Source organism: Delphinus delphis, chromosome 9 (genome assembly GCF_949987515.2).
Source record: "Delphinus delphis chromosome 9, mDelDel1.2, whole genome shotgun sequence".
NCBI classification, from domain to species: domain Eukaryota; kingdom Metazoa; phylum Chordata; class Mammalia; order Artiodactyla; family Delphinidae; genus Delphinus; species Delphinus delphis.
This window is the reverse complement of record NC_082691.1, coordinates 11,550,812-11,564,896: the sequence shown is the minus strand read 5'-3', so window position 1 is coordinate 11,564,896 and position 14,085 is coordinate 11,550,812. Positions and strand designations below refer to the sequence as shown.

The window sequence follows — 14,085 nt, the reverse complement described above, 5'->3', positions numbered from 1 at the left end:
ATATCTGATAAGGAATTCATATCTGAAAACAAATAACTCCTAATACTAAACAAAAACTGGGCAAATTCAAAAATGGGCTAAGGACTTGAATAGACATTTCTCCAGAGAAGATATACAACCAGTCAATAAGCACATGAAAGGATGCTCAACATCACTAATCACTGGGGAAATGCAAATCAAAATCACAATGAGATACCACTTCACACCCATTAAAATGGTTATTAAAAAAAAAAAAAATGTGGAGAAACTGGAACCCTTGTGATTGCTGGTGGAAATGTAAAATGGGGCAGCTGCTGTGGAAAATAGTATTATTGATTCCTCAAAAAATTAAAAATAGAACTACTATATGATCCAGCAATTCCACTCCTGGGTATATACCCAAAAGAAATGAAAGCAAGGACTCAGATATTTGTACACCCATGTTCAGAGCAGCATAATAAACAACAGCCAAAAGTGGAAACAACTAAAGTTTCCAATCAATGGATGAACTGCTAATCAAAATGTGGTGTGTGTACACACACACACACACACACACACACACACACACAGGAATATTATTCAGCCTTAAAAAGGAGTGAAATTCGGATACATGTTATAACATGAACCTTGGAGACATTATGCTAAGTGAAATAAGCCAGACACAAAAAGACAATTATTACATGATTCTACTAATATGAGGTACCTAGAATAGTCAAATTCACACAATGTAGAACAGCAGTTACCAAGGGCTGGGGTGAATGGGGTAAGGAGGACATTGTTTAATGGGTACGGTTTCAGTTTGGGATGATGAAAAAGTTCTGGAGATGGATAGTGGTGCTGTTTGCACAACAATGTGAATATACTTAATGCCACTGAACTACACACTTAAAAATAGTTAAAATGGTAAATTTTATGTTACATATATTTTACCACAATTTTTTAAAAAGTGAAGTGGGAATGAAAAGTCAGCATGGAAAACAAATTCTGAAGCCACATTTCCTCTAAAGGGTCCTTGCTGATCTTGGAAAATTAGAACCTTTGTTTTGATTGATTCTCAGGGGGACAGATACAGAAATAAAACTGAGGGCCATCTCACCTAAGACCCTCCCCACAATAAGCTGGAATCCCAAAGGGCTACATCCTTAAATAAGAATCTGAAATCTGAAGCAGATTATAACCTAGGATCAAACTGCTTTTCTCAAACTTTAAACTTGGTTTATAACCCATCCCGGATTAGAATACTCCCAAAGTGTCTGTCAGAAGCAAATGCAAATTTTCTAAGTACCTACGCTGTGGGCCTAAAAATAGTCTTAAATAATTTTTCAAATGTAGTATCGAGGGCCCAGTCCAGGATAATGGAATACACAGGAAACTAAACAGGAATAAGAATAAGCAGAAACAACAGACAGGAAAAAGTGGTCAGGAGATAACTTGAGAAATTGGAAATATCAGATGCAGACAAAAAAATAATTGTGTTTTCTGTGATAGGATAAACAAAAGACAAGTTGGAGTTTTTAGCAGAGAAGTGAAAACTATACACAGTGACACAGTTTGAAAATAGAAAAAAAAATAGAAAGTCAAGAATTAAAAATAAAATAACCCCAATTAAGAACTGAATAGAGAGGTTTAAAAGCAGATTAGACGCAACTTAAAAGATATTTAGTAAATGGGAAGACAGGAGAAAAGCCTAGAGGTATGCTAGAGCTGGTCTGAACCAGCCTGTGAAAGCCAGTTATGTGCAGCTCCTTCTAACTCTGCCTCAGTGAAGTCATGCTGGTTGCCTGAAACTGCCCTTGCGAATATTTACACTATGGAAATCAACAACTGCTACAAATCAGGGCTTTTTTTCCCCCTGGAGAACCAGTTTAACAGCACATCACTGGAAGCAACCATACAGAATTCAGGACAGAGAGAGACAAAAAGATGATGAATGCATGACAGAGGGTAAGAAATGTGAAGAATACATGAGAAAGTCCAATATATATTTAACTGGAGTTTCAAAAGAAACTGAAGAAATTGAAGAACAAGAGAATGGCAGGTGAGAAAATGGCTAAGATTTTTCCAGAACTAATGAAATCACCAAATCATAGCTTTAAGAAGCCCAATGAATCCATTACAGGATAAATAAAAAGAAATCTGCAGTGAAGTAAGACTGACCACTGTACCATTAGAGTAACCTATTTATTTTTTAATCTATGAATTCTTTTCTTTAAAAATTGTAAGTGTTACCAGAATTCAGACAGGTGGGGATTTATTTTCATTACTTTTACCCAGAACACAATGAAGCCTACACTTTGGACCTGCAGATTCAGAACCTTGTTACCTCAAGAAAGTTTTCTTCTACTTTTATTTTTCTCTTTTGTTACATTTATTCTGATCTCTCCCTTAGAAATACCTTATTCTCCTCTCTCTGTCCTCAATACCTGTCGTCTTTACCCTCGTCACTTCACTTCCCTGTCATCATTTTCTCCTTATTCTGGACAATCTCAAATACTCAATATAGGATTCCACTTTCCACAGGATTAGCTCTGCTCTTTACAATTGCCATTGCAGATTTTTATCCTGCTATTGCATTTTCAGGTTTTTTGTTTATTTTTAGCTCCTCTTAAAATCATTTCAGCTCCTCTTAAAATCTCATTCTGATTTTTTCTTATGACTTTTTGTTTTGATTTCATAGAGGTCATTTTTTTGCTCTCTTGCTAAGAATAAAATCTTACATTTCCACAAATATCTTCTGTATACCATAATAAATCATACAGAATGATTCTTAAGCCTTCCCTCATCATCTTTGGGTAATGGTTCCCTTCTTTTATGCTACAGATTTCTTTCATAATTTCCATAAAGATTATTATCTTTGAAAAAAGAAAATGTACAATTTTTAAATGGCAGAGTATACAGATCACCCTTGATTCCCGTCACTATCCATTGGATGGTGAAATTTTGCTCACATCTTGAATTTGGTCAGGTTTTGTGTGTACAGGCTGATGCACACAGGCCATGGCTCCATTTATAATACTCGGCAGACAGTACAACTATGCTGGACTGATCTAGGATCTTCTATGATTCTCTCATATTATGAGGAGAATTTTGTTACTATAACATCAGGAACATGCTGCAGTTTGTCTTTTAACAGAAAAAATAAATGCTAATCTGAAACCCTAAGAGCACAACTCGCAGGTTTCCTCTTAACACCACTTCTACAGCTGCATCGCATCCCTGGAAAGCAATATCCTAAGTTTCCTTTCATTCTCTTCCATACTACATATTGGAAATGTTAGTCTATGAATGGATACACAAAGAATGGTGCTGAAGGTAGTCTGGAGGAGCTGAGAGTGGGGGGAGACAGAGAAATCTCTAGTCAAGTTAACTGGCTTGTAATATGTCATGAAATACAGAACATGAAGGAAACAGGCTTCCAACAGTCGTTCATGGTAACCTTCATCTTGGAAGTATGAGTGAACAATGGGAATAGATCAAAGCCTCTTTCTAACTTCTCCTCCTCATCTCATTTTATTCTCCTGTGTTAGAAGTCAAAGCATAAACACACCACTAAGGCTCTCTCAGTCTGCTCCAACCTCAATGCAGTAAGTAGTTAGTGGAAATGCCTCTGAAACTAAGAAACAGTTGATTGCTACTTAACTCTTTGGTGCTGTTATGGGACTATGTGCGTAGCTTAACGGGAGCTGGAAGAAAGCACATCACACATAGCTAGCCTAAAGTCAACATTTTTAAAGAAGCACATTTTCTAAAACAAAAAGACTGATATTTTAATCTCTGTGTTTGAACATACAGTCGACCAAAATATGGTGACAGGTATTAACTAATACAGAAAGAGTGAAATAACTAGAATTCTTTCACAACAGAAGATGAAGATCAAGACTTATCATGACCGTATACATTTTTAAAGACCTATGACAGTGATTTTATACGTGGTGATGTAGACACTGATTTCTTCTCCATATCACTTAAAAGTCTGAAAATAGTCATTTTAGGATGATTTTTTAAAGTTCTACTCTAATCACTCTACCCAGTAAACACACAGAATCTGTTATTCCAGAAGGTGCTCAAAGGCAATGGTATAAATAGCACTTAATCTAATTCACAGATGACAGCTCTAAATAGGTAAGTAAGGAAAGCTAGGCTTATTTTGAGGACACGTCCTGACCATCCCTGCTGATATTCTTGAGAACAATTACCAGAACCTCATCCCCTCAAATGTGGAAAAAAAATTCAAATTCGGGAAAAGCTTCATTCTTTTTCCTTTTTACATATCACAGTGAACATTTCATTAATAAAGTCAAGCTGAGCTCACTATTTCTTATTTGACAATGCCCCCCCCAAACACTTAGCGTCTAATGGATTTCCCTTAATTAATAGCTAACATTTAATGAACCCTTACTGTGTGCCAGGTACTTTACTAAATGCTTTACATAATTAACTCATTTCTCTGAAGGAATGCTATTATTACCATCAGCAGTTTAAAGATAGGAAACAAAAGGGACACAAAAGTCAAATAATTTGCCCAGTTTTTCATTCCAGTTACTACTGCTACATCACAAATTACACCAAACGTAGTGGCTTGAAAAACGATTTTATCATACATGAAATCTGGAGGTCAAGAATTCGGACAGGGCACAAAGGTAGAGGCTACAACTAAGAAGACTCAACAACTAGGGATGTCTCAATGGCTGGGGGTGGGAGTCATCTGGGGAAATTTTCACTTGCGTGTATGACTGTTGATGCTACTGTCATCTAGAATCTCAGCTGGAGCTGTCAACTAGAGCACCTACATATGGCCTCTCTTGTGTCCTGGGCTTTCTTCACAGCATGGAAGCTTCAGCATAGCAGGACACCTTGCGTGGCAGCACAGAGATCCAAGCGCGAGTGCCCCTGAAAGCAAGGTGGCCGCTAAACTGCCTTTTCCAACCTAGCCTCAGACGTCGTTCAGCACTTATGCCACGTTCCATTAGTCACAGGCAAATCACAAGCCTGCGCAGATTCAAGAGGAGAGGATAGAGACCCCTCCTCTCAACAGAGGAGTGTCAAGGTCACGGCCTACAAAGAGCAGGGGGCTGGAAGTTCAGCCATCTTTGGGAAATACAACATACCACCATTGTATTGCAGAGATTCACAGAGCATGTTCTTTTTTTTTTTTGCGGTACGCGGGCCTCTCAGTGTTGTGGCCTCTCCCGCCGCGGGGCACAGGCTCCGGACGCACAGGCTCAGCGGCCATGGCCCACGGGCCCAGCCGCTCCGCGGCACACGGGATCCTCCCGGACCGCGGCACGAACCCGCATCCCCTGCACCGGCAGGTGGACTCTCAACCACTGCGCCACCAGGGAAGCCCCCACAGTGCATATTCTTAACTACCATACCCAACTGCAAGCTCAAGAAGTGGCACTCTATATAGTGCTTTAACAACAAGCTCTTGACCTAGTCCAAAAGTTTTGGAACCTGGAACGGGCAAAGGGACCAAGGGGAGGGTGAGTTCTGAAGAGGCTTCTTTAGGCTATATTCCCTTCACGCTCATCCCCCCCTCTGGAAGCCATCAGTGAAAACAGAGGATTCTCTACACCACCAAGAAAACAGAAGAGTCTCTTATAATCTCTCCACCATGATAGTTCCCAGGGGTGGCCAATTCCATCATAAAAATCAATTTAAGTGTTTCTGAAAGATGGCAAGCCATGTCCCATGGATATCCTCCTCTCATGGTGGTCTGTGCACCACCATCTGGTCATCTGATGTCAAATATTACAGACTTAACCCAAATCAGACCTTGATTTCTGAGGTCGCATTTAATACTGCCACAAGATCCACATTATTTACAAATAAATCAACAAATAGTTCAAATTCAGATGGGAATCTGTAAGTCTAAGAGCAAGCTTCCAGAACCTTTTTTAGGGAGTAGAGGAGTTGGAGGAGCCATTCAAAACAAGTAATTTTTTATATCACTTTATTTCATATACATGTGATATAATCAAAGCTAACCACTGATTCCACTGCCAACTTCAAGGGTTTTGGATAAACTAAAGCACAATTGAGAGACTGGAGAATCAGGCTATTTAGAGACTCTCCAACGTTAAATCTGTCAGGATCAGATCCCTGGCACAAAGCCAGGCAAACAAAAGGTACAAACTGACTCACTGGACTAAAAACCCACCCTTCATTAGCCGCAGAGGAAGAATGATGTTTTAAGGTGGTACAGTTATTATTTGGGCTGTGAACAAATACCTCCCCATTAACAGTCCCTCAGAATACTAGTCTGAAAAACCTTGGTGTTACCAAGGAATTTCATTAAATCTGGTGGGGGGTTTTTTGTTAAAAATAATAAAATCATTGTCTTCAATAAAGTGTTGGTTGATACAAGGGAAAAACCAAGAATGCCTTCCCTCTCTTTTGGTTCACACCCTAGGTGAAGGCATGAAAACACAGTCAGCTACAACGCACTCGTGGTTTATTTACAGAGAAACATTTTGGCAAAATTAGCATAACTGGTTAAGTGTTACTTATTTGGAAATCCTGGTGTAGCAGTAATTTAAAAATAAAACAAAACTGCTTTACCAGTTTAACTTTAAAGAAGTCAAATTTTCATTTTGAATAAAATTTCAATTGACACAGACAACTTGAGCTGGACTATTAAAACAACCAAACAGCAGAGGAGACATTTAATGAATAAACTCCCCTGTTAACACTTTGTCTACATGGATTTTTCCAGAGGTACTGTGTTCTGGCTACATGAGGCTGGCTTTGTTTCTTTCAATAAATTAGAGAAGGGCAAAAGGTGGGGAGGGGAATGTGACAATCACACTTAATCCACACCAGGCCGCCATATGTCACTTTTGTCCTTTGCTGGTTCATTGATTATTCATGAATTCACTACCTGAAAAATGCTATATTTATCTTTACAGCCACAAAGCTGTCAATTCAGTTCCAAGTATGCCTGCCTTTGTTTTCAGTGAAATGCACACTTTGGGAGAAGGCGGCCTTTTGTATGACACTGCCCTATGCTATAAAACAGGTATACAAAAAAATCTGATATAATATAGGTGAGTTTCAATGTTGATACTGACCTGAACATTGTTATTATTTTGTAATGACTGTTAGATCAAAAGAAAATGAAGCAGTCTCGGCTTTTAGAGCCTTTGGCCTCTCAAGATTTCCAGAGAGGCCCTAAATCCTACTCCCTACTGTATTTTGTTATCAATGGTCTCACTGTTTCCATTTCTTTTCTTCTTTTATACCTGCTTGTTTCTGGTAAGTATCCTCTGCTATTATGTTACCTGCTCAAAGCTACCTGAGCTCCAACCACTGCTTCTCTGGGATGCATTACATCAGTTCTAGCTCAGAATCTGCCTGAAAGTTTCCTTTTCCCACATACAGTCATTGCCTTGAAGGATTCCACAGGTCATTTAAATTCCAACTTGTTTGCCAGCACATAGAGGAGACATACTTTTAGAAAGGCAAAGAGACACTTAGCTTTCAACACTACCTACCAGACAAGAAGACAGGGAAGATAAGCTTGCCTAAAGACATTTTAAATGCTTCCCTGATGGCTTCAAGCTTAAAACTACTACCACAAATCCATCATCTTTGTCCTGAGGGAGAAAGTCAGAGGGAGAAAACAGATTAAAACTATACTTGCATCCTAAAAATTCTGTGAACAGCTTGAAGGATAAAAAAGCAAAGTGAAATCTACACTCCCAAATTACTGTCATTTTAAAGTTTTGTGATAAAAGCCAAAAATGTAAATTGAATTTAATTTTCCCTAGGTGTGCTCAACAACAGTTTTGACATGAAATGTCAAACATGTGATAAAGGTTCTTTAACAGTTAGTGACTGAGGGTAAAGACCTAATCCAAAGAGAAAAATAGCACTTCATAAATAGTTCCAACAGATCGTGCATTCTTCCATGTTTTATTTCAATTAATCTTTTGAGGATACCTAAAAGTCTCTTTCTAATTCAAGAATGTGATTAAGACCTGCACCTCCATTAACAGGAAAATGAGGCAGAAGGAGCCTTAATACTTCAGAATTCCAATATGATGTAAGACTGAGTCATCAAATTCCTAACATGATTAACTTATGAGATCAATGTTCATGTCTAAAAAAGCAAAAGAAAAAAAAGATTCAAACACAGCTTGACTGTTTTCATGTTTTAAAAAATAATTTAATCACAGAGATTTATTCACGTTAGTGCCTAATTGTTTTATAGGACTGTCTACCTTCAGAAGCCCCTAACCTGTTTGTTCTTTACCAAATGCATCACTCCTTGTTCAGTCATCCAGGATCGAAACCTGGGCCTCTTCTGTCACCCTGCTTTCATTAGTCAGGATTAAGTTCAACCACATACAACGTGAGCAAAAACAAACAATCAGACAAAGCCATCAGCTTACACAAGACAAAAAGTAATTGTATTCTGACAAAAAAAGACGCCCAGATGTAGTCAGGCCAGTGTATTCTAGTTCACAGCGCCGGGCCCTTTCCCTCTTGATGACGTGCCGTTCTCAGCATGTGCCCTACCCTTCAAGGTGCAAGACGGCTGCTTGAGTGCCTGCTATCGCATGCCCGTAACAGCCAGTAGGAAAGAGGGGAAGGAGGGCTCAGTCCTTTCAATAACACTTTCTAGAAGTTCCACACAGCACTTCCATTTTCATCTCACTAGGCTGAATTTAGTGATAGTCACATCTAGCTACAAAAAGACTTGAAAATGCAATCTTTTCATTGGGCAACAATATATCCAACTGAAAATCAGGGTTCTGTTATACAAAGAAAGAAGGAAATGTTTGCCAGAATGAGCACGGTCACAGTCTCCAGGATTCTTCTTTCTTACTCCCCACATCCAGTCCTCTCAGCTCACCACCGGTATTTAGCTAAGTCAACCCTATCAGCATGGTTGTATTTCACCTTATCATCATCTCTGCCTGAACTATAACATCCTAACTGATCTCCCTGAGCCAGGTGGAAATCAGCTATTCCATTTGGTCACAGAAACTAAAGAAAAGCGTGGGAAGAGACATGTGAGTGGGAGGCACCATCACTTCTCCTTCAGGCTCATACAAGCCACCCTGGCAAAGGAGGAACTCTGCTCTTCCATGCAAACGTATTAAGGTCCCTAGGGAAAGACAGAGAGACTGACTGCAATCTGGTGTCTGTGTGATTGTGGAGAATCTTGCTGGGGTTCAGTGGTTAGAGATGAGGGTCTTCACAGAGCAGGAAATCATCTGTACCTCAAAAAACACTTCTCCGTGGGCAGAATCAAAAAATTACCAACAGAATTCTATACTCAACACAAATATTTTCCACAAATGAAGGCAAAATAAATACTTTTGCAGACAAATAAAAGCTGACAGAATTCACTGAAAGCAGACTTGCACTATGAGAAATTTTTTTAATTGAAATATATTTGACATATAACATTGTGTAAATTTAAGGTGTACAACATGTTGATTTAATATTCATATTTGGAATACGACTGCCTTGGTAGCAATAATCAGTACCTCCATCACATTACATAATTATCATTTCTTTTTAGTGGTTGGAATAATTAAGTTGTCTCTTAGCAAGTTTGATGATTATAATACAATATTATCTATATTCTCTATACTGCACATTAATTCTATAGGACTTATTTACTACTTGGTGCAAGTTTGTCACCTTAAACAACATCTGTCCTATCACCCCTACCTTCCATCCTCTGGTAACCACCATTTCACTGTTTTTATGAGTTTGGCTTTTCTAGATTCTTCGTATAAGTGGTATCATACAGTATTTGTCTTTCTCTGACTTATCTCACTAGAAATATTAAAGTTCTTCCGGCAGAAGGAAAATATCAAATGGAAATTTGGAACTACAAAAATAGAGGCCTACAATGTAAATACATGGCTAATTGTTAAGGACATTTTTGTCTCATTTTTAATCTTTTTAAAGGTTAATTGAAGTGACATCAGCAAGATGGCAGAATAGGAGCTTTCTACTATCTTTTCCCCAAAGACCAATGATTAAGACGATCACCTACCGAGAAGAGTGCTTTTGTGCAACTGCAGAGTCCAGCAGAGAAGTTGCAGCACGCTACGGGAGCAAAAACAGCAGAGATTAGATGCAGTGAAGAAGGTAAAAGGAACATATTACCCCCTCCCCAAGGTGGTGCGGCTCAGTGCCTCTCGCCAACAATTTCTCCCACCAGGGAAAGTGAGAGCATGTGAGTGCGTGCCCAGCTCTCCCAGCTGTACAAGGTGCTGCCAAAGGGGCCCACTTCTTTCCTGCCCCATCCAGGGCACTGAGGTGAGCTGAACAACGACGGTCAGGGAGGGGCTGAGAGAACAGCTGCCAGAGCCGGGAATGTGTCAAAGGGACATGGATCCTATTAACCATTTCGAGGACAGCATCAGGAAGCCCACCCCTGAGTTGCTGGGGATACCTCCCCTGCACTTCCCCATCTGTGCACCTCACTCACACATACTCCCACCCAGTGGCAGCCTCCCCATGCGTACCCCCCCTGCCCCACACTTCCAGTGAAGGGATGTGTTCAAAGCTCGGTATGCAAATAAAACTGTGTTTAAAGAGATGTAAATACGATGGAATGTTATTGAGCCATAAAAAAACAAGGAAATCCTAGCATTTGCAACAACGTGGACAAACCTGGAGGACATTATGCTAAGTGAGATAAGCTAGACAGAGAAACAAATATACTGCCTGATCCCACCAATAAGGAGAGTCTTAAAAGGAAGTTGAACGCACAGAAACCGAGTAGAAGGGTGGTTGCCAGGGGCTGGGGTGGGATGGGGAAATGGGGAGAGGTTGGTCAAAGGGTACAAATGTTTAGCTGTTAGATTAATAAATCCTGAGGATCTATGTACAGCATGACTACAGCAAACACAGCACAATGTACAGTATGGTGACTATATTCTGGTATTATAGAACTGAAATTTGCTAAAAGAGTCGATCTTAAGGGTTGTCACACACACACACACAAAAAGTGAGGTAATGGTTGTGTCAACTTGATTGTGGAAATACTTTCACAATCTATACAAATATCAAATCATCATGTTGTACACTTTAAATATGACAGTTTTGTCAATTATAAGGCTGGAAAAAATTGGCTGTTTGAAGCAAACTTGATAATAATAAAGTATGTGGGTTTATAACATGCAGAAATAAAATATATGATAAAAATAGCACAAGATGAGAGTGCAGAATGGAAGTATATTGTTGTAAGATTCTTGTGTGAAATGGTATATATATTACTTAAAGGTAAATTAATAAAGTTAGATATATAAACCCTAGAGTAACTACTAAAAATAATAAAACAAAAGGTATAGCTATCAGCCAATAATGGAGATAAAATGGAATCACAAAAAAATACTCTATTAATCCAAAAGAAAGTAGAAAAACATGAAGAAAGAGGAACAACGATGAGACACATAGAAAACAGAGAGCAAGACGGCAGATTTAAACTTGATCATATTGAAAATAAATGTAAACTGTCTAAACACTATGCTTAAAAGGCTGAGATTATCATAATGGATAAAAGAAAAAAAGCAAGACTCAATGATATACCATCTGCAAGAATTAGTTGGTCAATGACACTAATGTTCCTAAGGTCTACAAAAATACAAAATAGCCTCTTCCCTATACCTGGGAAATTACTGGATAGTGCAGGAAGGAGGGCCCAGAAAGGTCCTCACTTCACAGTGGGTCAAGAAATTTTGCGTCAATAAAAAATTTCGCTGCCAGGGAGTGAACAAATGCAGAAAGTCAGAATTACGGATTCTGCCTTCCTGGCAGCCCTAACATAGAATGTGCTGAGAACACAGACACTTTGGGTGAATTCAAGCCTCCCAGCCACATGGAGAATAACATTAATTTGAAAAGGCTGGGGGCGTCAGTTGTCCTAATTCATATCACACTGACCCCCTGAGGCTTCTGCAAAATCAAGCCCCCAATACCAATTAACTCTACAAGAGTCATTGTGCGGTGCGGAAAAACTTGGTGCTGTACCCAGTCAAGGATTACATCATTTGCAGGAGCTAACAGACATGTCGGCTACATCCTGGCAAGTAGGGCTATCAAACATGCACGTCAGCCTGCTGAGCAAGTCAGCCCAATAAAATAGGTAACCAGGCAATGGCCCAGCATTTTCCTCCTCTGTGAGGTAGAAGCAAGATATACATTTCACTCGGTCTCTTTCATAAATAGGAAGCTATGAGCAACTGCATTTTTTGCCATACAGGTAATTTCCCTGATAAGCATTACAAAGTGACAAAAAAAAATTTCTTAAGAGTTAGGGCAGGGCGGTTAGCACTACTGGATCAGCCTGAGCTTGAATTCCTGGAAAGTAGCAGACAACAACAGAATAGTTTCAAAATTTTACATAGCCTCTTAACATGGATTGTGGTTTTTAAAGCCAATGAGCAAATACTGAGGAGGTGTGTCTGAAGGATAGTCAGAGCTGAGAGAGCAGACAGTCTTACAGTGGGCTATTTTACCCAAGGATCTAGGTGACAAACATGGAGCCAGGATTCATAAGGGAAATCAAGGCAGCCAATGAAATAATCAGGTGATGAGGGAAGCGGGAAAGCCAAGTGGGTGACTTTTTCTGAGGAGCGGTATAAATGCTTGCATTCATTTTCTATGGCTATTGTAACAAATTACCACAAACTTAGTGGCCTAAAATAAAACAAATTTATTACCTTACAGTTCTGTTAATCAGAAGTCTAACGCGGATCTCACTGGGCTAAGATCAAGTTGTCAGTAGGATACATCCTTTGGGGGGGCTATATGGAAGAATTTGTTTCTTTGCCTTTTCCATCTTGTAGAGGTCGTCCTCCTTCCTTGACTGTGGCCCCTCCCTCCAACTTCAAAGCTAGCAACAGCAGGCCTAGACCTTCTCACACTGCCATCTCTGGTTCTCTCTTCCAATTCCCTCTTCCACTTTTAGGGACCCATGATTACAGTGGGATCACCAAATTAATCCAGGATAATCTCCATATTTTAAGGTCAGGTGAATAGCAATCTTAACTCCCCTTTACCATGTAACCTACCATATTCAGAGGTTCCAAGGTCTGAATGTGAACATACTGGCAGGGGTGGGGGGATGGCGACCACATTACTCTGCCTACCACAGCGCTGCCAGCAGCTTTCCATAGGGACGTCTCTACTGATTTCCATGAATAAAGCAATGCTGTTTAAAGAGGGGAAACAGCACAGATTCGGGGAAATACAGGTAGCCATTGTGATTCCAAGTCTGTGATTCTGTAGATCTTCAGGAAGAGGCGTGGACAAGGCTGCCAAGAAAGCATCAGCAGTACTGCAGGTTGGACTGGCTCAGCATAGAGCGGCTGGGAAACTTAGTGCCACTAAGAAGCACAAAGACACAAAACGGGGGGGGTTAGGAGAGGGTCAGGGTTTGAGTCCAAGATGTGGTACTAACTGCAAGATCTTACTTAGGCAAGTCACTTAACTGCTGTGTCCTACTTTTCTCTTCTGCAAAATGAAAAAGTTGATTTAAATTATCTTCTAAAGTCTCTTCCAAGTCAAAGTGCTATGATGTAATGTAATAGGGGAGAAAGGAAATAAAGAGACCAGAAGTTTACTCTCCTTAAATTTAAAACCAGGGCTTAGCATTTCATCTTCCCATGGGAATGGAGAATAGCAGACTTTTTTATTTTGAAGTTAAATAAATGATACCTTGTAAACACTAAGTATGTGGGAAAATCTGGCTCTCTATAGCATCAGTTCTTAAATTTTTGACTAATCCATGTAAATTTAAAAAGCCAACAGATGACATATTTTGATGATTCTAATAATTATATAAAATGATAATATTATACCATTAGGAAAAGAAAGAAAATGTTAGGTTAACCAATCTTTGGTGCTGGGGAGGAAGGATTGGGAACAGTGGAGGAACCAGTTCCTAGGAAGCAGGAAGTGTCATTCAGGACAAATTATAAGTTATGAAACTGGTAACTAACATATTAATAAATACCTAGAACACAATCTTAAAAACAAAAAAAAAATCAAATGCCCAGTCTACATGATTTCAGAATACTAATTTTAAAAAGATAAAGTATTGAAATATCCTATGTAGTTTATCCTTATTACACAAGA

General features: G+C 39.3%; 1 protein-coding gene across 2 annotated transcripts in view; it reads right to left on the bottom strand.

The window, feature by feature from the left end:
• COA1 (cytochrome c oxidase assembly factor 1) overlaps positions 1–14,085 on the bottom strand; it is a 97,698-nt gene that overhangs the window by 43,053 nt on the left and 40,560 nt on the right. For both annotated transcript variants that reach the window (XM_060020197.1, XM_060020195.1), the window contains exon 2: positions 9,995–10,047. The gene's annotated coding sequence lies outside the window, so the exon portion shown is untranslated. The remainder of the gene's footprint in view (positions 1–9,994; positions 10,048–14,085) is intronic.